At 41.8% G+C, this 22,184-nt stretch overlaps 1 protein-coding gene and 1 non-coding gene across 2 annotated transcripts in view; one reads left to right on the forward strand and one right to left on the reverse strand.

The window, feature by feature from the left end:
- Positions 1 to 22,184, forward strand: part of PCSK5 (proprotein convertase subtilisin/kexin type 5) — a 525,106-nt gene that overhangs the window by 121,619 nt on the left and 381,303 nt on the right. The window lies entirely within an intron of this gene.
- Positions 119 to 241, reverse strand: LOC115869181. The gene has a single exon (XR_004046043.1). It is a non-coding gene; the product is annotated as a U6atac minor spliceosomal RNA (small nuclear RNA).

Here is a 22,184-nt window from a genome sequence, read left to right on the forward strand (position 1 = left end):
AGTCATTTACAAAGGCAGAAAAAATCATGCCGGTAGATTAACATATGTCATAAAAAACCAAAGAGCATGAAAATTACAACTATATTGTAGTCCCCAGACATAAATCTTGGGCACCCTAAAAAAACCCCAAAAAACCTCACGGAGTAGATGGCAGTGTCTTAACTGGATGCATTTTGTAAGGCCTAAGAGCCTTTTCCATCCTTGCCAAAGGGATTGCTCACCTTCTTCTTTCATACACCACCCACAACTAGTTGGATAGCTTAGAACTGTGGGTTAGGTAGCGTTCCAGTTTGCTAGTAGCGATAAATGTGGATACCTGATAAAATCTACACTCATGCATTTGCACACTTCTTCCAATGGTTGTAAAAAATCGTGTCTTTTCATAATATTCTTAGGTCATTGGTTTTCCTTTCAGCATAATTTCTTCCACCGTCTGTAGTAGGTCCCTGGCACCCTCAGTGGGTGGGAAGATCATCCTCTAATATGGCATTTTGAAAACTAACATTTCCATCATTTTCTTGACTGGTGAAAACTTATAATCTTCTTAGACAGGGTAGTGGGAGTTGTAGGGACACAAACACGTGTGTGATTGACCTGGGGTAACAGTTGTGAACATAAAAATAATTGTGTTCACTGAATCAATAAATCACCATAAATAAAAATATCTATAAGTTATTATTCTAAAGAAAGACAAAACTGAGATCCCAGGGTCAGTTAATATTTGTTTTACATCCTGGAAAATTCCAACTGAATCCAAGTTCTTAATAGGCAGATCTTCATTCGTGCATTTTTCATTCAACATATTTAGCGATCCCCCACTCTCTAAGCCCCCACAGTATCCAGACACTGTAATTAAATGTTAATCAAAATGGTCATGGTGCCCTCTTTAATGAAGCGTAAGTGGGAACGTTTTATAGATTGGGATTTGAGTAATTTAGTCAGCCGCCTGGTCCTTGAGGTAAACTATTCGCCATTGAGCTCATTCAGACTCACTGACTATAGGAAATAGTAGAGAAAGGGCCCTTTGCACTGTTGGCCTGGCAGCTAATAGGGATGCCCTTCGTAAAGGTTCAATAAATATTTGATGATAGGCAGAGAGAAGAGAGTTAATCCATCTGGGTTTGTCATTTTCCAAAACGACAGAGCTGAAATTGGCTTTTCCCAAAAGCCATGATGTTTTCATATGTCCAGTGTTGAGAATTCAGATTCTGAAATGATCCGAAACAGAAGCATCTGGAAATGTAGCTTGTTCTTGATTTTGAGTTGGCCGGGGTATTAGTGGGGTGAAGGGAATGATGCTGAGTGATGGGAAAGGAAGAAGGAAGAAAATGCCTATATTGCCTGGGGAGGAGAAAGTTATAGCTGTCTTATAGTTTACTTGTACGTCGATGTGATTTTCCCAGTTTCTCATGTCATAAAATCTGTATGGACTGCCTCAGCCGAGGGATTCTAGACTAATGATGAATAGACCAATATACAAATGGTAGAAGCTGAAAGAATTGCTGTGTGCCCACTAAAGTGAAATTAGAGTGAGACAAATAGAATACACTCTCAGAAATAGGATTTGATTACTTAATTTTATAGGCCAGAATCAAAATTGAGTTCATAATACAGAGATGTTCTTCTTGATGGTAGATAATGTGGGGCAGAGTTAAAAGTGTATTTGCTGATTTGTTGAGAAATGTCAGTTTTCCTTCTAATGCTAACATGATGAAGGAGAAAACGCTATCAGTCAAATTTGTCTGAATGCTCTGTATTTAACTAGCTGGCAGAAGATTGATGGTATCCGGTACCATCTTTACAAAACTACTTGGAAGAACTTCGGTTTGGGGTTATTTTAGATTCCCAGTGAAGCAGAAACCTGCTTCCTGTTGACCCTTGTCAAAGGCCTACTGGCGTGCAAGGTCTGATCCAGATACAGTAAATAGCACGTCTGAAGCAAATCCAAGGAAAGAATAATGTGCTCCGATAGTGGAAGACTGTTCTCTTTACATGGTTTCCTGAAACCAAGTTAACTTAATGTCTTCAGAAATGGGCTTTTGACTTGTTACCTGGTAATAGAGAAATCCCTATTCCATGTCAGTGCAGAGATTCAACAGGAATCTCAACTTACTACGTTAAGCAGAGTCAGGAGTCCGTCTGTGACGCCTTCCTGCTTTGTCGAAGTCTTGTGTACCCCTTCTCATATCTCTATTCTAGTGCTCGTCTCTGACCCCTTCCCCTTCACATGCATGCTTCAAAGTTTGCTTGGAACCAGGCAGCGGCCAGGAAGAGTACATTGAAAGCAACTGCATAGACTTCTAAGTTCAAGTAGATCCAAAATATGGCTTTGTTCGAGCCGCAACTCATGTTCAATGCCCACCTTGGTGGACATTTTTAATAATCAGAAATATCTACCTAGAAGATTTTATTCAAAAACATTCTTACATTTACTAGAAATGTATGTCCCTGTGTATTACCACACTCCTCTTGACTTAATTAATATTCCAGAAATGGAAGTTATATATGTCACATCGGATTTGGATGTGACATGCCTACATTACAAATATAGGGGAAACTTTTTGCAGTATTTAAAACATAGGCAAAAACAGAGAATAATGCAATGAATACTCATGTCACACTCACCAACTTCAAAAATTGTCAACTTAGGGCCACTATTCTTTCATTTGTGCCTCCTGCTCCCTCTACCTCTCGTTATTTTAAAGCAAAGCCCACACGTCTTTTCATGTACGACTATTTTAGTCCATATCTCTTTCAACTACCACTTTATTATAATAGACCCATAATAATATACTCTACACATGAAGAATTCTGTGTTTATATTGTAGATGTCAGTTCATCTATATCATAGTTTGGGCATGGTTTTTGAGGAAGCACGTGAATTAGTGTCCTTCTGCATTTTAAGCAGATACGACACATCACCTGACCCCCAGAGCAACGGTGAAAACATTCTACCTACATGTGTGTCCACGCATACAGGAACACGCGTTGATTCAGGAGTCAACAGTATTAACTTTTCCTGGTATAGCAAGATGTTCTTGTACATTTTTCCTGGAGTCAACCTTTCTCCAAAGACTTCGTGTTTTATTATTATTTTTAAACAAACTGCTATTTGGAGACTACACTGAGTGCTGAAATACTCATTGCTCTTGGGCTAAATATTACTTTTACACATTTTCAGTGAACAGAATATCTTAAAAGTATCTTATCTCTATCTAAGTGTGTTACTAGGAGCCCTGGTGACATAGTGGGTTGTGGACTGGGCTTCAGACCTCAAGGTTAACCATTCCGAACCACTCCCATAAAGAGTTCCAGTCTTGGAAACCCGGAGGGGGAGTTCTACTTTGTTTATGAGTTGGAGTTAATTTGATGTCAGTGAGTGTAACTTGGAAATGTCGTCAGACTTTAGTTTAGAAGATGTAAGCCTTAAGACGTTTAAGATGAAAGATGTCCTAGATGTCCAACTTCCCTACGATGTTATGTCCCTCCATTCCCCACCTCCTCCACCTGTGATTCACTACAACGCCTCACAGAAACGCAACATTTTAAGGAAATGTCTCACAGGGTTGTGGGTGTTATAGATTTGAAATCCAGAGGTTTGGCAGATGCAAGGTACAGAGTCAGAAGCCAGATAGGCCCCAACGTCAAAGCAAGTCTTGCTTTCACTAACCCCGGTGTCAGGAAACAGAAGTCACACAAAGCTCTGGTGAAGGTGTGATTTTTAATCTCTCAGGAGAGCATACCCCTGTGGAAAACAGGATGGTGGCTTAAGCCCCACCCTCTAGTAGAGTCTAAGGATACATCTCACTGTAATACTGTAACTCTTCTGGGAGTGGAAATCCCATCTTTCTCTCTCATGAGTGGCTCGTGGGTTTGAACTGCTAACCTTGTGGTCTACTCTGGCCACCTGCTTTAGGTTTTTTGCTCCCTGGTTGGCATTGGAAGAAGAGAAAATATACAAAGGCGTGTGTTACACTGGAGTGCACAGGCATTAAACGAAGGGTAGCAAAACCATCTGTTCTAGCAACTGATGTCCTGGAAATAAATATTCTCTTTTGAAGGGATGAAATTAACTTCACTACATCTGTGCTCAATAGCGTATAATTATTTCCCCCTAATGTGCCTGTCTGAAAAGAGTGTGCTAAACTTGCCATTCTTTATTAATATGATGTACAACAAGACCAGAAACATTTATAAGTGTGGACGCTTTTCTGTGCAAATGTAAGTTTAAAGAGATTTGTAAAGATCAAGCCTGATTCATTGTGGACAAGTGAAGGGAATGTGCCGTGAACAAATCATTGAAACTCGTTGTATGCACTAAAGAGCTCTGAGTTAGTTCTGTCCTCCCGGGACTTCAGAACTAGGAGACACCACACACTGTTCAATAAAAGCATTAATTTAATGTGCAACAGAGGGAACATGAAGAAAGACAACAAGAAATGTAATTCCCAAGGAAACAGTAGATTGGTAATGGCTCCATTTATCCGAGGACCTTTATTGAGCCCCCTGTGTAACAGGTTAACATCCAGGTGGGAACTAGCTAACTGTATGAGATAGCCTTACATTGTCCAACAGGCATGCGCAGAAATCTGCGACATTGATCCCTGCCAGTATACTTAAGCTTGTTATTCTTGAGCTGTAAGCTCTGCTTTGATTCCATGAATCTTAAACTTCCTAAGTAGGAATAAACACAGACTGTATGTTGCAGCTGATTGATACAGAAGACTTTATTATCATAAACTTGCAAGATAATGATTTCTACCCAATTTTTGGAAAAATTGCCTGCTGTGGAATATTATTTTTAAAGAAGGAATAATAGGAAAAGCCAAGTGGTTTGGGGCATGCTGATTTGAACAGAGGTAAAGACTGTGAGATTTCTCAGCACTTTTATTACCCTAATTTGCTCTGCAACAGGACGAGAAGGGCATATTATATACAGAAGTATTTGCTTGCCAGTCTTCTTTGACCATGGAGTTCAATGTTCACAAAGCAGTGTTTCAGTGAGATTTCTTGGGTTGTACATGGTCCAAACATTCAATACAAACTGCCAGAAGGGTGTGTGTGTGGAGTGCTGTACTTAGGGAATTTATTGGCTGATGTAATTCGAGAGGCCTGTCTCACTTGACCCAAGAGATGAAATGGGTCTCCAGGAACCCTATTCTCTGCTGCTTAGTTTAACACTAATCTCTCCAAGCGTTGGTGTTTCGCACTTGAACTTTCTGGTCATGGCTGCAAGATAGCTGCCTGTGGTTCCTGGTACCTAATGGAGGGTGGGGGATAAGAGATTGTGTTGCCATTCCAAGCAGCATTCCTGGGAGGGCTTGTACACACCTTCTTTTCCATCTCTTGCTTGGGTCTATTCTGTTCTCTTTTTGAGCCACTGAACATATCGGTTATGGCAAAGACTTGCAATTTACATGGAATGTGTTGAGTAAGAGCTGGCAAGAAATGGTAGAGTATGGTGAACGGAGAACCTTCTGGGAGAAAGATGAGACAGTGTGGGAGACCCACAGGTGCAGATCTACCCTGTCCTATAGAGTTTCTTTGAGTCTACATCAGCTCCATGGCAGTGAACTTGGGCGTTTGGGAGCAGCAACCTTGGGGCAAAGGTGTTTCTCCTTATTGGGTATGAGCATGTATGCATGCATGCATGCAGGAGTACATGCATGTGTGCCTGTGTGTTTGTTTCGTGGGCTGTGTGAAAGCAGTCCTTGATAAAAAAAGGTGCTCCCCAGACAGCTTTAAAGACAGACAGCTGGCATGGCCCCTCAGCCTGGGCAACACTCCCTGTGGATTGAAAGGACAGTGTGGGTGGTCTGCATTTCCTGGGCTCCCTGGTGCTGCGAGGTGCTGACTGCCTCCTTCTCCCTGGATTAACCTGCAGTCTGTCATTATGGCGCAGACTCTGTGTTCTGTGCCCCTGGGGCCCACCCCCTTTGATATATTTATAAATGTGTCCGGGATATATTTTCCCCGTTAATGTTGTATCTTGATAAACTTGAAAACTATCGGAAACTTGGACGAATCGCATAAGGAACACATGTTTCATTCATCTGGACTTACCAGCTGTTCGCATTTTGCGACAGTCTCTTTCTACACGCACACTTTGCAAACATCCTCATGCTTGGCCGTTTGAAACTAAGCTGCGGATATGAGGGGAAAGCACCCTGAACTGTTTTCGGATTTATCTCCTGAGAATGAGATTCCACTCTCACTTCTAATAAACACACCCTCTATCGTCAAAACTCCCGTTTTTAAAAATAGATGAACTCCTTTAGATCCAGAATCCTGAATTAAATGTTGCCTTTGATTATCCCCTTTCTTGATTTTCTTTAATATGGAAGACTTCCTCACCTTTACTGCTAATGGTGGGGGTGCTGCCGCTGCGGTTGAAGGTGGTCTTTTATATGGTCCCCGTAGAATCTGGTAGTTGTAGAGAGAATCACATTTGGTTTTTACCGGATCCCCCCCACCCCTAGTCAGGAATAGGTAAGGAGTTATATAATCTAGCATAAAACTACTCACCTTGGGCATTTTTTTGGTGTTTGGTATCTGGCGTCCTCGTTTGGGCGATCTTGAATTTATTTGGCGAGGGGAGGTGATATCCACACTATTTCTCCTTCATCTGTACAAGTTTATTTAACTAATGTGAAATCTGAGGGAAGTGGCATTTTGAGTTTGTAAATATCCGAGTGCCTCACAACTTTCCCCCAAGATTTGCTTTTATTGACAATCCTTGTTTTAGTTATTTATTAATGCTGACATTGTAATCCTGAAACCCTTTCTATATTTATTAGATAAAGTGTGACTTTTTAGTTTAAGGGTGCCCCATGCAATATTTGAGGCATACTTATACTAAAAAGGCCCTTATTGTTTATACGAGATTTACACTTAAACGAAATGCTGCATTATACCTAGCAATCCTGCTTTCGGGCAAGACATACCTGTTGCTGTTCTTCAGATTCCATCGAATTTCCAGTACAGTACCTGGGAAAGTGATGAGCACCAGGGAGATGCCAAATGTTTGTTGAAATGGAAATATCAATTTAATAGTAAACATGGTGATTGTAATGTGTCATTCCCTGAGAAAATATTAGCATGCACTAAAAATGCTATTCCAATTTTACACAATCTCAATGCAGACTGAACAAAAGCGTTTAGTTCCAAAGATATGAACTGAGTTCACACTTGATATTGGTGTTGAGTTTCTAACTTACCTTTAAAACCCCAGCCACTCTATGCGTACCTGTATAAGCAAGACAGGACAAATAATCCCAAGGAGAAAACAATGGGACCTGCGGTTCTGGGCAGATATGAGAGGGGACGGGGGAGCCAACAAAATCAGGGATAAGGGAACAACAATAGATCTAAAATTGATAGCAAGGAGGGCATATAATGACTGGTGGGGTTCGATCAAGTGCAGTGTATCCAAGAGGAATTACCGAGAGCCGAATGGAGGGTGAGCATGATAGTGGGGCAGGACAAAGGTGAAAGGAAATAGAGGAAAGAACTATAGTGTGAGCCCCCAATAAAATGATATAAAAAACTAGGAGGCAAAAGCTATTTATAGAGGTATAGCTATAGGCATGCATATATATATTGTAATTTATAATGATATAGAGGTCAATGTACATATATTTATATGTTAAGTATCAAGATAGCAGATGGGCTTTGGCCTCTACTCAAGGCCTCCCTAAACACAAGAATACTTTGTTCTAATAACCTGGCACTCTTTGATACTCATCTTGCTGACACTGATGGTGCCCACCTATCAAAAGATATAGCATCTGGGGTCTTAAAGGCTTCCAGTTAAATAAGCAGCTAGCTATGAGGCAAGCAACTAGGTTCCCCTGGAAGAAGCACACCAGCCTGTGTGATCTTGAGGTCTCACAGGATCAGGTATCAAAAGATCCCAAACAAACAATTACTTCGATGCCAACAAGGGGCATTGGAGTGGAGACCTAAAGGCCATCTGTAGACAATTGGACATCCCTCCTCAGAAGGGTTACAAGAAAGGGACGATTCAACCAGGGTGCAGTACAGCACCGATGAAACACATCACTCCTCCAGTTCCTGAATGCTTCCTCCCCCCACTACCATGACCCAGTTCTACCTTACACACCTGGCTAGACCAGAGTACACACGTTGGTACAGATAATAGCGTTCGACACATGGAATCCAGGACAGAAACCCCTCATGAACAGTAGTGGGAGTAGTGATACCATGAGGGTACAGGAATAGTAGGGGGGGGGGGGCGGAGAAAGGGGGAACCCATCACAAGGTTAATATATATAGCTGTGCACCCCCCTCAAGAAATGTAGATGAAGGAAGACAAACGGACGGTGTAAGATATGAAATAACAATAATAATATATGATTGATCAAGGATTCAGGAGGGGTGGGGGAAGGAGGGGAAAAAGAAGAGCTGATACCAAGGGCTCAAGTAGAAAGAATGTGTTTTGGAAATGTTGATTGTTATAAGATTTATATGAGCCCCCCCAATAAAATGATTAATAATTATAAAGATAAAAAATCCAGGTACTTTAGGTTCTAGAGTAATGTGGAGTAAAAGAAAGAAAGAAAGATCATACTTAGCTCAATAAGAGTAATGAAACGTGGCTGTATAAGTAGAAGAATTTTATCAAAACTATTTTATCAACAATTATTTCATACGGTGCCGTTTACCTACAGCCCATACATCATTGATTTCTGGAAATTAATCCTGGATTTATATTTATGTGGCTGTTGTGGGGATCACCTAACTCAGAGATACTGAAGTCCTTCCTAGCCCTAGTGCAGTGGTTCTCAACCTGCCCAATGCCACCGCCCTTTCATACAGTTCCTCATGTGGAGGTGACCCCAACCATAACATTATTTTCGTGGCTGCTTCATAACTGTCCTTTTGCTACTGTGATGAATCAGGTGGGTCGTTCGACCCCCAAAGGGGTCTGGACCCTCAGGTTGAGAACTGCTGCTTTAGTGGATATATCATGATTGGTCTGAACCCGTTATGTGAATCACATGTTCTTCACCAAGATACAGCAGTGTTATGCCTATGTCCAAATTAACCAAAGGAACATCTACTGAGGAATTTTCTCTTTTGAGAGAAAATACTTTTGTGACTCCTCCTACCTTCCGACATGGGTTACTGATGAGTTTACAGTATGTACGGGAGCTGTGGCAGTTAGCTTGCAGCCAAGAAGCAATTTTAATGGACGAAGAGCCAATGCTTGTTAACTGAGAAGGGTAGGAATCTGGGTCCTTAATATTGTAATTAAGATGTGTAAACTTGGAGCTATCTACTTCTAGAGTTCTTGAATGTTAATTAAATACTAAATGTCTTTCTGATTATGGTTAATTGGGCTTACTTTTCCTTGGAGCTAAAAGCATTCCACAGTAATACAGACCCTTCCCTTTTTATTAGAAAGTAGCTTCAGGGCTTCAAGAATGAATTTATAGTTGGAGCCAGCGTTTCCCAAAGTGGGCTGTGCCACCCCTCGGGAAGAACTGGAACGATCCAGTAGGGCTGCCAAAGCACATGCCCACATTGTACCCTTGGGGCTAGAGTACAAAATGTTTTCACTGCCAGGAGGGTATTGAGCAGTTGGGTTTTTTGTTGTTGGTGGTGGTTGGTTGTTTTTTTTTCCCCTGTAAAGGGAGCAATAGGCCAAATAAATTTGGAACGTCTGCTTTAAATCTATCCTAAGGCAGTTGCATTTAAAAAAATTTCTTTCTTTAGCTATAATCTTCCTGGGACTGGGACCTACTGCTTTGTTTTTGCTGCACCTTTCTTTCTTCCCTTCTAATGGAGTCAGTGAAACTCTAAACTCCAACTCAGCATCTTTCAGCATTTCTCTCTCCTCTTTCCAATTTGGGAATCCCTATCCCAAATCAAATTTGGACATACACCATTGTCGGATGTAAGGTTATATTGGGCCATAATCATACGTGAAACATTTGTATTTATCCACGAAAGAGTTCCTAATCTGATAGATGGGGAAGACAGTGATGCTCAGAAGTGTGTGCACTGAAAAGTGTGTGTGGACCTACTGAGTGTGACTGTGCAGAGCTGTGGCCTACTGCTGAACTGAATTTTGTCAACAGTATTTTTTTCAGTAGTGAATGGGGTGTGTGTTCACCTTATAGGAGCCCTGGTCTAGTTTATCTTGAATATGGTGCTCTAAGAATTAGGTATCAGTGTGCAGAAAGTCACTGTCCCTACCCTATAAATGTAGACGTGCCACCATGCTTGTATGGCTGCTTTCTGGAAATTATGATTTTTCTCTAACAATAATTTCTGCAGGATGTCATTAAGGCAAGTGTCCTGGTTATATTCTTGAAAAGATTTGACATTTTTTATTAATAGGAATCGCATTTGTAATTATGCTGGCGAGTGTAGGATAAAAATCACGTGTTTTCTTGCTCGTTATACTCCAGGGTCTGGAGAAAATCTCACCAGGTCGAAGAGGCAATCTTCTCTGTAGGTTCTTTATCGAGTAGCTAATCAAATGTATTATGGAATCCTTCAGCTTTTCTGAAACCTCTGCTACCGGATACAGAGGCAGAAGCTCCAGACATAATATCGGCCTGTCCAAGCCAGGTAGAGTGAATGCTTCATTTTCCTTGTGAGCAACTTTGTAGATTTTGTCCTGGCTTCTATCTCCAGGTGGACAACAAAACAAAGATGTCTGGTAGTATCACACAATTATTCTTTCCTGGTGTCGGAGGACTTCCATGAAAGTGGTCTCTTTAGTAGCTGTCTGAATTAACTTTGATTGCCAAAGGGGAGATTGTTTTTGCTTTCTGCTGTAAGTAGACATAGTTTTTCTGTGGACACATCACACCCTTTATTGCTACGGGGTGTTGTTAAATTTTTACTTGAAAAGTGAAACTCTTTCATTTCTTTTTAAAAAAATTTAAATGGCATTGAGTCTGAAACCTCAATTTTGCTCTAGCTTACTCTTCCTATCCAGGTTTATTGTTGGAGAATTATAAGTGTCTACTTTAAAAACGAAGTCCCTGTGCTCATTGAATAACGGTCTGTTCAATATGGAAAACATTGTAAAGAATGCAAAACAGGTATATATTTAATAACACATTCCCCCTAATAGTATCCAATATCTTTATAGTTCCTTTATCATTATTACCACCATCTCTCTATTGTTTTTCTTACAAATTATGTTCCCGTAGCATCAAAAAGCTCATGGAATGGACAGATAGTAGAAATTTCCACAAACATTTTGATGTCCCTCATAGCATCCATGTACCCCTGCTTTAATGTAAACTTCATGAAGCCCATAATTTGTGTTTTTCTCATTTCCTGATGTAAACTCAGCGTCTAAAGGCCATATCGGTTTGAACAACTTTAACAAAAAAAAAAGAGTGAAACGTTTGTACAGTTAACAAGAACAGAGTAACTGTACTGTTGTAACTGCCATTTCTTTTTTGAGGGAGAAGCAGTATACAGAAGAAAAAATCCTACAGAGTTGCAGACAACGCAATTGGGACAAAAACGCTCTGATTAAATCCTAAACATAAGGTTGAAAATTCTTAAGTTCAATACTTTAGTTCAAATTTTGAATCAGTTTTCAAATATCTTCTCAATTTTTGAAGAGCTCTTGTGCGTCCTTACAAGATCACTTTAAAAGTTTAGACGCTCCACCTCTGGGTGGGACATAGTTCTTCTTTTGTGTTACCACCTGCCACAGCTGTGGAGGCATCAGGACCTCCTGTGGATTTCCGGCAGTGTAACTGCTGAGGGGTTAGAAAGCCAGTTCTTTCTCCTGAGAGTTGCTGGTGGTTTGAATTGCCGACCATGTGAATCACAGGCCAATGCATAACCACTGTACCACCATGCGAATCACAGGCCAGTGCATAACCACTGCACCCGCCAGGCACCTTTGCTACAGCACGTCCGCCCTCTACAAAGCCCTTCCCAAATACACTGAAGTCCAGTAACTACACAAATACACTGAAGTCCAGTAACTACACAAATACACTCAAGTCCAGTAACTAAAGCCACAGGCTAGCAGACACAGGGAGAGAATCTAGCTAGACTCTCTTTCCCAGTATAGAATTCCAGTCTACTTAAAGTGATGGGAGTCCCTGGGTGATTGGGCCAAAAGTTTAAACGCTCAGCTCCTGAGGTTGGTAGTTCAAAATCTACCCAGAGATGCACAAGGAGAAAGACTCTGGTGATATATGTGTGTGCATATATATATTTTTTTCTGTTACTTTTTATTATGAGTTTCTTCATATGTTTTGAGAGTGTTGGAACGTGTGGAAGAGCTGTGGTGATGTGGTTTATGAATTGTGCTGTTAACGGTAAGGTCAACAGTTCGAAACTACCAGAGGCTCCTATACATTTACAGCCTCAGAAACATGCAGGGGGAGTTCTACTCCGTATTGTAGAGTTGCCGTGATTGGAATTGATTCCCGGGCAGTGACTTTGGTTTGAGTTATAATGATAACGTCAGCAAATTATATTCTGCAACATTACATAGAAATAAGCTGTCAGTCATAGGTTTAGTTTGTAGTAACAGTAATATGATGTAACTCGGGACTCCCTGTAGCTGTTTTCACTTCCCAAAGGTGATCCGGAGAGGATTTGCCCTTGTACGATAAAACTAGCAGTTCAATATTTGCTTTGTGTCCAGCCTTTTTGCGTCATCAGCTAACGAGGACAGGAGAGCCGCCCCATCAGCCCCTTCCCTGGCAAGGGCACCAGCATCTCGGCCTGAGCTGACATAGATGAACTTGGCCGTGGCCACTCTGTGTCAGTGTGTAATTTGGCATGCTTCGGGAGGTTATTTTTTGTGTCTGGGAATGTTCAACATTTCCCCCCATGTACACAGATAGTAATTGCTTCTTCACTTTATGCTATTTTGGCTTAAGGGAAGTTTCTAAGGAACATTCAATTCTCGTGTAGTGAGGATGGGACCTGGACATATTAAAATTTCATGTCAGCATATAGTCCCTTCCCTTAAATCTAGGCTGGCCCCATAACTCACTAGTAACACATAGCGGGCACTGGAAGAGATGCCATTTGATTTCTGGGACTATGTTAACACAAAAAGCCCCTTAGCTTGCCCCTTGATCTCTTAGAAGACTCACTCTGGGGTAGATAGTCACCATAAATATAGCGTGGCCCACTCTCCTGAGACATTGCTAGTTCTGTGGAGCAGTCTTGTTGAAACAAGAACCCTTCTAAAAGCCCCCAGTTGTTCTAACCACCAGCCCAGGTAGCTAACAAATGAATATAGAAAACAGAAGACTCAACGTGACCTGTAGGGCAGGGTAGAACTGCCCTTGTGAGTTGCTGAGACCATAACTGTACGGGAGCAGAGAAACCTGTCTTTCTCCCAGGGAGCAGCTGGTGGTTTTGAACCAACATCCTCACAGTTAGCAGCCCAATGTGTATGCACTACGCCACCAGGGCTCCTTATGAAGGAGACACCATTGTCAAAACCCCGCTCAGTCTCGCCCTCAGAATCCTCCATCCTCAACGGACACCTGCATGAAACCCCAAGTGAGAAAGGCCCAATTCATCCTACTCAACCCATGGAACCTAATTATAATTACATAATTACCTGTGATAATGAATTACTATTTTATGCCGCTGAGTTCCGGGTATTCGGGGCTAGGTGCCATGGAGTGGGTTGCCATGTGTGCACAGCCTGTGTACAACAGAAAGCAACACTGCCTGGTGCTGCGGCACCCTCCCAGTGGTCATTACGCTTATACTGGACAGTATAGAAAACAAACAGCAACAGTGTGACTGTGAGCTTTCGCTTATCCATACCTTCATCCTGATGCCAGGAACGGATCACAGGATGATGGAAGAGTTGGAAGGATCTTCATATGTTAGGTATAGAAGATCAGTTAAAAAACGAATTTTTCCTTCACCTTATAAAATCGCTGCCATTATGCGTCACGAGGATATTGCCATTCATGAAATATTGTAAGTGAAAACTGACCCATTCACAAAATTGCGTTAAAATAATTTTAAGTTTCTCCTTTCCTGACCATAAACATCTCTAGCATCCGGGAAAAATGGTTTCATAATTTTTGGTCAAAATTTGTCTTGAAAAATAATTTTTCAAAAAAAATAGTTTGTAAAAATAAAAATAGCAGTGCAGTTGAGTTCAGAGATGAGTTGGATATGCGTACCCAAACCATTATGCTATCCTATTCATCATAAAATAGCCCTGGGGGCTACGTAAGTTAGGCACTGAGCTGCCAGTGGCCAAGCCAGCGGTTTGAGACCGCCAGCGGTTCTGCAAGAGAGAAATGAGCATATCCATAAATAGGCACAGCCTCAGACATCCAGGGGGCAATCCAACCTGGCCACAGGGCTGCTTTGACTCCGAACGGGCTCCATGGTGTGAGTCTGCGTGATTTTCGCTTACTCCTCGCAAGGAGAGTCAAGGTTGCTCCCGCCTGCAGATTCTGCCTCCCGGTCTTGCTCAAAAGCAGAGAGCGTTTCCGAACCAGTTGCATGCACAGAGGAGAGAAAGATGACACCGGTCTGTGCACACAGAGCTTTACAAATAATATAACCAATGAAATTACAGTTTGGAGAAGAATGAGGGTTGTTCCTTGCTAATGAGCTTCATAATTATTACATAATGCAGCCCCACTGCTTCTGAAATTCATTTTCATGTGCTTCCAGCATAGGAATTGTTTCTTGGCTCATAGGCACTTGTGGGGAAAAATTTTAATTGAGATCATCCCTAAGAAAACACAATTTAGTAATGTACTAATTGTACAATATGGGGGAAGAGTAGTAGATTAATGAATATTTGGCTCTTGATTCATGGCATGCCAGGAAGAAAGTCATTTGTAAAGCAACGAGGGTCCCTCGGCTAACGTGCTGCCTGCCCTAGAAGGGAAGACGGCACTCAGATGGAGCAATGTACCCAAACCCGGAAAACATCTCTGGCATTAGAAACAAACAAACAAACAAACAAACAAACAAAATGTGCCAAGAAGTACTCACTTCAATCAGTGTCTTTATTGTTTCAAAGGCAATCCATCTGCCCCTCAGAGCTCCTTCTGAGAGAAACCCTGCCCCGGGCCTGTAGGAGGTGCAGTTCCTTGTTTCCAGGTTACGGCTCATTAGACGTCTGCTCAGGGTATTGAGCATCCTCAGTGACCGTCAACAGTAGGGTGGTCCACACCCCCAAAGGGATGCCTTCATCTCTGTGACAAGGCCCCTGCCCCTTTTTGCTGAGCGCTTCATTTGCAGTGTCAAACAAAACAGATGCCTTCTCAGGAGCCAGTGTGTGGAAGACCAAGATTTCTACCTCATATTTGAACCTTTTTTTCTGTTACCTATGATATACTGTATATCTTGGGTCTGTAAATTGGAGTCTTCATTTCATCTCAGAATTTTCCCCTACCATCTCTCTTAATAGTCCCTCTAAATAACCATCATTTTACTAACTTATTTAGCATTCGACTATGAAATTTAGAGGTAGGTAAAACTGGCTCTGTTACCACAAATTGCTTGTCATTTCATTGGGGAGATAAAACATTTAATCGGACTACTGATGGTAAGAATTTGAGGTGAATAAAAAGATCCTTGGGTTTTTATGAAAGCAACGTTCCAAGGAATGCGCAGGGAATCTCAGGAGTTTGTTTTAAAAACCATGCTCTTGACACATTTTATTATCTTCACCCCAACCCCCACAAATTGTACAGCCAACTCGTATCTACAGAAGTCACCCTCATCGGATGCTTTGATCTCCACGTAGCTCTCTGATTTGGCTGAGGAGCCCTGGGGAACCGCTCTGTGGGACAGGGTGAGTCAGTCGGTGTGTGCCTGTAAGGATTTATAGACACAGAACCCAGTGCTGTGAGTGGAATTTGCTGGGTGGCAGGGAGTGGCCCTGGTTTAGCTAAATTCCCTTATCAGTAACTGCACAGGTCTCACTCGCAAACTTTGTGGCTTAACGCAACACTACTTGCTGACAATTTGGTCTAAAACTCAACCGGACAGTTCTGGTTCATTGATGCTCACGAATGCACCAGTGGTTGGCTTTTACATTATCTGCCGTGTGTGCTCTTTCATCCTTTAGCTGTGTTCACGTGGCAGCTAGGAAGTGCTCCAAGAGAAAGGACATGGCTGTTCGAACGGGCCCTGTCACTTCGCTTGCATCCTTTTGGCCTAAGCTAGGCACAGAGTAAGCCCGGGATCAAAGGGTGAGGAAGTAACCTTATTGTTTGATGGGAGGAGTTGCTACATGCAATGGAGAACTTTGCTGGACCTGTGTGTGTGTGTGTGTGTGTGTGTGTGTAAAGAACACTTTAATATGGTTTGACTAATAATTTGCAGATGAAATTCCTTCCCATACAGCAATTTATATATATTTTGGTTCATGGCATCAATTGTTGAAGCCTTTCAATTGGTATCTTATCAATTCCTGGAGCCTTGTTTTGTACCAATGCCTCAGGGTAACTTGGACTTCTGTTATAATCATATAACTGGGCCTTCTTTTATGACCATACACTACATCTTGAAATTGTTGTAAGTGAACTAATGCATCGTGGCACAGAAACCCCAGGTATTCCTTCCACCTTCGCTGGCTGCCTCCTGCATTCTTCACTATGTTACCCATGTTGCCGCTGTTGGGTGCTACCTAGGTTATGTGCTGTTAAGCAGGTTCTAGCCCATAGCAACTCTGTGTATAACAGAATGAAACACTGCCTGGTCTTTCGCCATCCACATAATGGTTATGTTTGAGCCCATTGCGGCAGCTTCTGCGCCAATTCATCTTGTGGTTAAGGGGTCCTCAAAAGAGCTCTCTGATTGTACTTTTTTCCCAAGACAGATTTTTTGTTTGTTTGTTTGTTTGTTAGTTATTCTACCAGACCATGGTACTTTCAATATTCTTTGCCAGATCCTTAGTTCAAATGCATCAACTCTTTGGCAGTCTCTCCAGTTCGTTGTCCATCTTTCACATGCAATGAGACAATTGAAAGTAACAGGCTTGGGTCAGGTGCATCTTAGTCCTCAAAAATGACTCCTTGTTCTACGGCACTTTAAAGAGGTGGCGCGTAACAGATTTGTCCAAGGTAATACATTGTTGGATGTCTTGAGTGTGGGATCCATGAACATTGTGGAGCCAAGCAAAATGAGCTCCTTGAAAATGCCAATCTTTTCCTCTGTTTATCCTGATGTTGCCGATTGGGCTAGTATTGAGGAATTTGATTTCTTTGCATTGAGTTATATAGTTCAGATTGAAGGATGTCACCTTTGCTTTTCGTCAGCAAGAGCCTCACATTTGTTTCCTTTTTCGTAAGCAAGGTTTGCGGTGTCATCTGCATATTGCAGGTTGATAATGGGTCTTGCTACCATCCGGGTGCATTGTTCATCTTAGAGTCCAGCCTCTCGGATTTTGGCTCAGCATGGTGCAGGCTGACATACACTTTTTCTGATTTTAAACCATTCAGTCTCCTGAGACATCCTTTGATCTATGCCCAGGTTCTGCATGAACACAATGAAGTTCTGGAATTCTCATTTTTCTTAATGTAGTTTGTTAGGATCCAGACAGTCAAATGCCCTTTCTCAGCCAAGTAAACCTCCCTCTGGTTTTCTCTACTTCCAGCGAAGATCCATCTGATGTCAGCAATGCTTTCTCTCTGGCCACATCCTCTTCTGAATTCATCTTGAATTTCTGGCATTTCCCCGTTAATGTACTGCTGCAACCATTTTAAAAAAATATCTTAAGAAAAAATTTACTTGTATGTGATATTAGATCTGTTCAGTAATTTCTGCACTGTTGAGTCTCGTTTCTTTCTAATTACTACAAATACAGATCTCGTTTAGTTGGTTGACCAAGTAGCTGTCAATTAGTATTCCATGCTTTTCTGGAGCCTTGCTATTTGTTCATGCTTTCAGCACAGTTTATACTTCTTCTGTGCATGCCATTGGTTCTTGACCATATTACCTCTTGAAATTATTGAGCACTTAATACCACACATACTCGAGTATAAGCTGACCCAAATATCAGCCGAGGCACCTAATTTTACCACAAAAACTGCATTAAAAATGTGCTGAAAAACTCAGCTTATACACGAGTATATGCGGTAAGTCTTTTTGGTACAGTGAGTCAGTGTATTTCTTCCATTCGCGCCCCCCCACACACACAATGTGTTCTACAACCTGAAATATTTTGCCCATAGAGTCTCCAGTATTGTAACTCAAGGCTTGAATTTATTCCGTTTTTTCAGTTTGAGAAATGCGGAGTGCATTTTACCCACCAGGTCTTGGCACATTTTAACTTGGCCTTCTCAAACCCTCTGAAATTTTCTGTTCGGCTCTTTTTATGGTTTCTTCTAGTTGCCTTATCTTCTCTACATTGAAGAGCAAATTTCAAAGTTTATTCTGACATCCATTTTGATCTTTTCTGTTTTTGTAATGACCTTTAGCTTTTTCCCCACAATTCATCTTGTCTTCAGTTATTAGTGTGCAATAGATGTCAAACCTGTTCTTGAAATAGTATTAATTTCAGGTGAGATATGCTCAAGGCCACATTTCAGCTCTCATCGACTTATTTTAACTTTCTGTAGCTCAAACTGACCTTGCATATAAGCAATTAGTGAATTTTTGCATGATCTTTTCCCACCAATGTAGTCAGTTTTAACCAGTTCAATTTAGGCATTCAAATATATCAATCTTATATTTAATAATTTTACGTGGAATGATTTCAAGTTGTAAAAATGGCTTATGAGAACATTTATTATCTGATCCCCACTCCCTTTTCATTCTTCTCACCTCTTCACATCCCCTGTCTTATCTTATGTTTTCTCGCTCTCCTGAATTTCTTCAACATCCTGTACCAGTTCAGTCTCTTTTTATGAATTGTATGCACTCAACATAGGTTCCTCACCCTTATTTGTTTTTTGACCAGTTAGCTCCTTTTGGGGACTTGGTTTATATGCCATTGTCTCTGAAATGCACTCCGACTCTTTACCTGGTTGTCCTTGTCTAGATTTCGTTTTCCCACGGTACCCCAACCGAGCTCTGTTACAAGGCCTAAGAGTTGTCATTGCTTACTTGTCTCACAGACTAGAGTTCAAGGCCACGAGCCAGAGCAGTGAGTGGAAGGTCGGAAACAGTCAATAAGCTTCAGCATCTGTGAGAGGAGGACTGGAAGAATAGAGGTGGGCTGGAAACACTGTGAGCAGTGGACGGAGGACAGGACCTGGACTGCCGGGTGGCTGTTTAAGTGGAAGGAAATGTGGGCTCACCTAAGCACTGGCTACGGGAGCAATGGAGAGCCACTGCTTTCAAATCCAGCTCTCCAAGATGTGGCTGAGTTTCGGACCCGAGGCATCTGGAGAATGCTGTGAGCCTTGGCACTATATGCAAAAGTAAGATTGAGTTTCATGCCACAGAAATGTTTAGAATTTTAGTCCCTCTCCCCCTCATACAACTCTCATCACAATCCATACATACATCAATTGTACAAAGCACATTTATACATTCATTGCCCTCATCATTCTCAAAACATTTGTTCTCCACTTAAGCCCTTGGCATCAGCTCCTCATTTTCCCTCTCCCTCATGAACCCTTGATAATTTATAAATTATTATTTTGTCATATCTTGCCTTGTCTGACGTCTCCCTTCATCCACTTTTCTGTTGTCTATCCCCCAGGGAGGAGGCTATATGTAGATCCCTGTAATCGGTTCCCCATTTCTACCCCAGCCTCCCTCCTCGCCATTCTAACCGCTGGTCCTGAAGGGATCATCTCTCCTGGATTCCCTGTATTTCCAGTTCTTATCTGTGCACCAGACCAGTGTACATCCTCTGGTCTAGCCAGATTTGTAAGGTAGAATTGGGATCATGATAGTGGGGGGAGGAAGTATTTAGGAAGTAGAGGAAAGTTGTATGTGTCATCGTTGCTACCCTGCATCCTGACTGGCTTGTCTCCTCCCATGACCGTTAGGGAACTGCAGATGGGTCTTGGGTCCCCAATCTGCACTCCCCCTCATTCTAAAACCAGTCTTACAAATACTGAAAAACCTGCAATACCCCTACTAGTCATTGAGTTGATTCCAAGTCATAGCAACCCCACGTGTGTCAAAATAGAACTGTGTTCCTTAGGATCTTCAATGGCTGCCTTTTCCGGAGTAGTTCAGTAGGCCTCTCTCAACCATTCTGGGTGGATTTCTAACCAGTCTTTTGGTTAGAAGCCCAGGATGTTAGCCATTTGTACCACCTGGGAACTCAAGCCATGTAGGAATTCATTAAAAGAGGCCAAAAAGGCGTTTATTGGTTTAGTAGCTTTTGTTTTGTTATGTATTTTTAGCCGTGAAGATTCTAATGAATCAGGCTTGGGAAGATTGCAGGGAGATCACAGAGTATACATATGAGCGAAGTGCCTACTTAACTAAATCCACGGAGCATCTTTGGCAGCTCGGCCTCAGCTTCTTGCCCCTCAAGCTGGCATACTTTTAGGGATTTAGTCTCAGTTCCTTCAGTGTCGGTAGGCTGGGAATCTGGACATGGAAACCAGTGTCCACTCTTTTTTGGATATTTATTGGTCATATATGGGGCATCCCTAGAGTTTTATACCTTTGAAATGCTCCCCTGCTAATACTGTTGCAGATGTGAATCATGGTTCTGGTAGATTTAGAAGACTCGTGTAAGCTTCTGGAGTAAGCCAATATGATTCGTAGGAAGCCAAAATCATTTGAACATTGTACCAAAGATACGCAGACACTGTTCTCTCCCACACCTCAGTCTCCAATCCCCAGCCCAAACCCACAGCCCGCAGTGAGTTTCCATAGCCCTGGGCTCTGCTGCAACATTGCTTGGTTGGGATCCTGAATGCACTATGGATCAGCGTTTTCAACTGGCAAGTTACCTAGGCTTATTAAGCTTCATGCATGTTTAACCTGTTAGAAGCCAACGGTATTGATTGGGTTCATCATGTCTTTCAACAATGAATGACATTCAACAATAAAAATGTGTTTTTGTTCCATACGTATTTAGCACAATAAAAGAAAACACGGTAAAGGTACCTTTCTCGGGTGGTTATTGTGAGCCGTACATGAAGTGAATCCACATAAAGTGATTATTACAATATCTGGTTACAATAGGGGCCTAGGAATCATCTTAAATGCATTTCAACTTAAAAGAGTGCTCATTCCCTTAAAAAATTCTTATAGCTCTTGAGGCTTCTGCCCTTACCTAGAAACGATTTTTTTGTTTGTATTTTACTCTCATGGTTATTAGCATTATGGTCATAGATGCAGCTTTGTGAGCTCCTGTATCTATAAAAATGAGCGGCAGTGTTTTCACCATTCACAGACTGTTGGCAGCAGATGAACGAGCAGTGTGCTGGCGACCTTCAGCATGCAGAGAAGCTAGAAAAGAAGGGCACTGACCTGTTTTGTCTCTGTTTTCCCCAGTCTGAAGAGCAGTGTTTCCTTTGGGGATAAAGACTTCCTTCATGGAGCAAACACTGATACCCTTATGCGGACACACCCAGTGTGGTTTCTAAGCAGAACAGGTCAGAACCCTGCACTCAAGAAGACCCGTTTTTAGAGCTCCCAGAACAGCCTCCTTAAACATTCTTTCCCAAAAAGAATAGAAGCATCTATGGATAAGGAGATGGGAGACCTGGGTTGCAGCCATTCTTTCCTGGGGACATTTTTTGTTGTGTGTGTCCAATGCGGATTCCTTGTTGCATAGCCCACCAATGAAATACAGTACACAGTCCGACCGGAAGGCACACATGTACTATAAATATTGATCGTTTGCTTGTACTGTGCACACTTGTGGTTTCCATCAGTTTCAGATAGCGCTTCAAGTTTCTGAGTGGCCCCGTTTATGCACACCAGGAATGAACCCTGGTGTGGTTCCGTTACTCCACACATGGGCCGTCAGTTCCAGTCCTCACCGAGAGCATCTCAATATGATGAATGAAGGACCCGTGACTGATAAACACCCAGTTTGTCCGAGAGTGTGACTTTGAAACCAATTTCCTTCAAGCAATAGGACCAAATTTAAAGACCATTTCTACCAGGCAGCTATAACATGAATAACTTATCCTCATCCTTGGCCTGTGTTATCCATAGTCTCTAGATACTTTTGGTATCAAAATAACTGTACTATGCTGAATCACTTGAAATATGTGTTAAAAATTATACCTCCCACCCTATGTATATACCCC

Source organism: Echinops telfairi, unplaced genomic scaffold (assembly GCF_000313985.2).
Source record: "Echinops telfairi isolate 266 unplaced genomic scaffold, ASM31398v2 ScPeMD7_22;HRSCAF=79, whole genome shotgun sequence".
In the NCBI taxonomy this organism is placed as follows: Eukaryota; Metazoa; Chordata; class Mammalia; order Afrosoricida; family Tenrecidae; genus Echinops; species Echinops telfairi.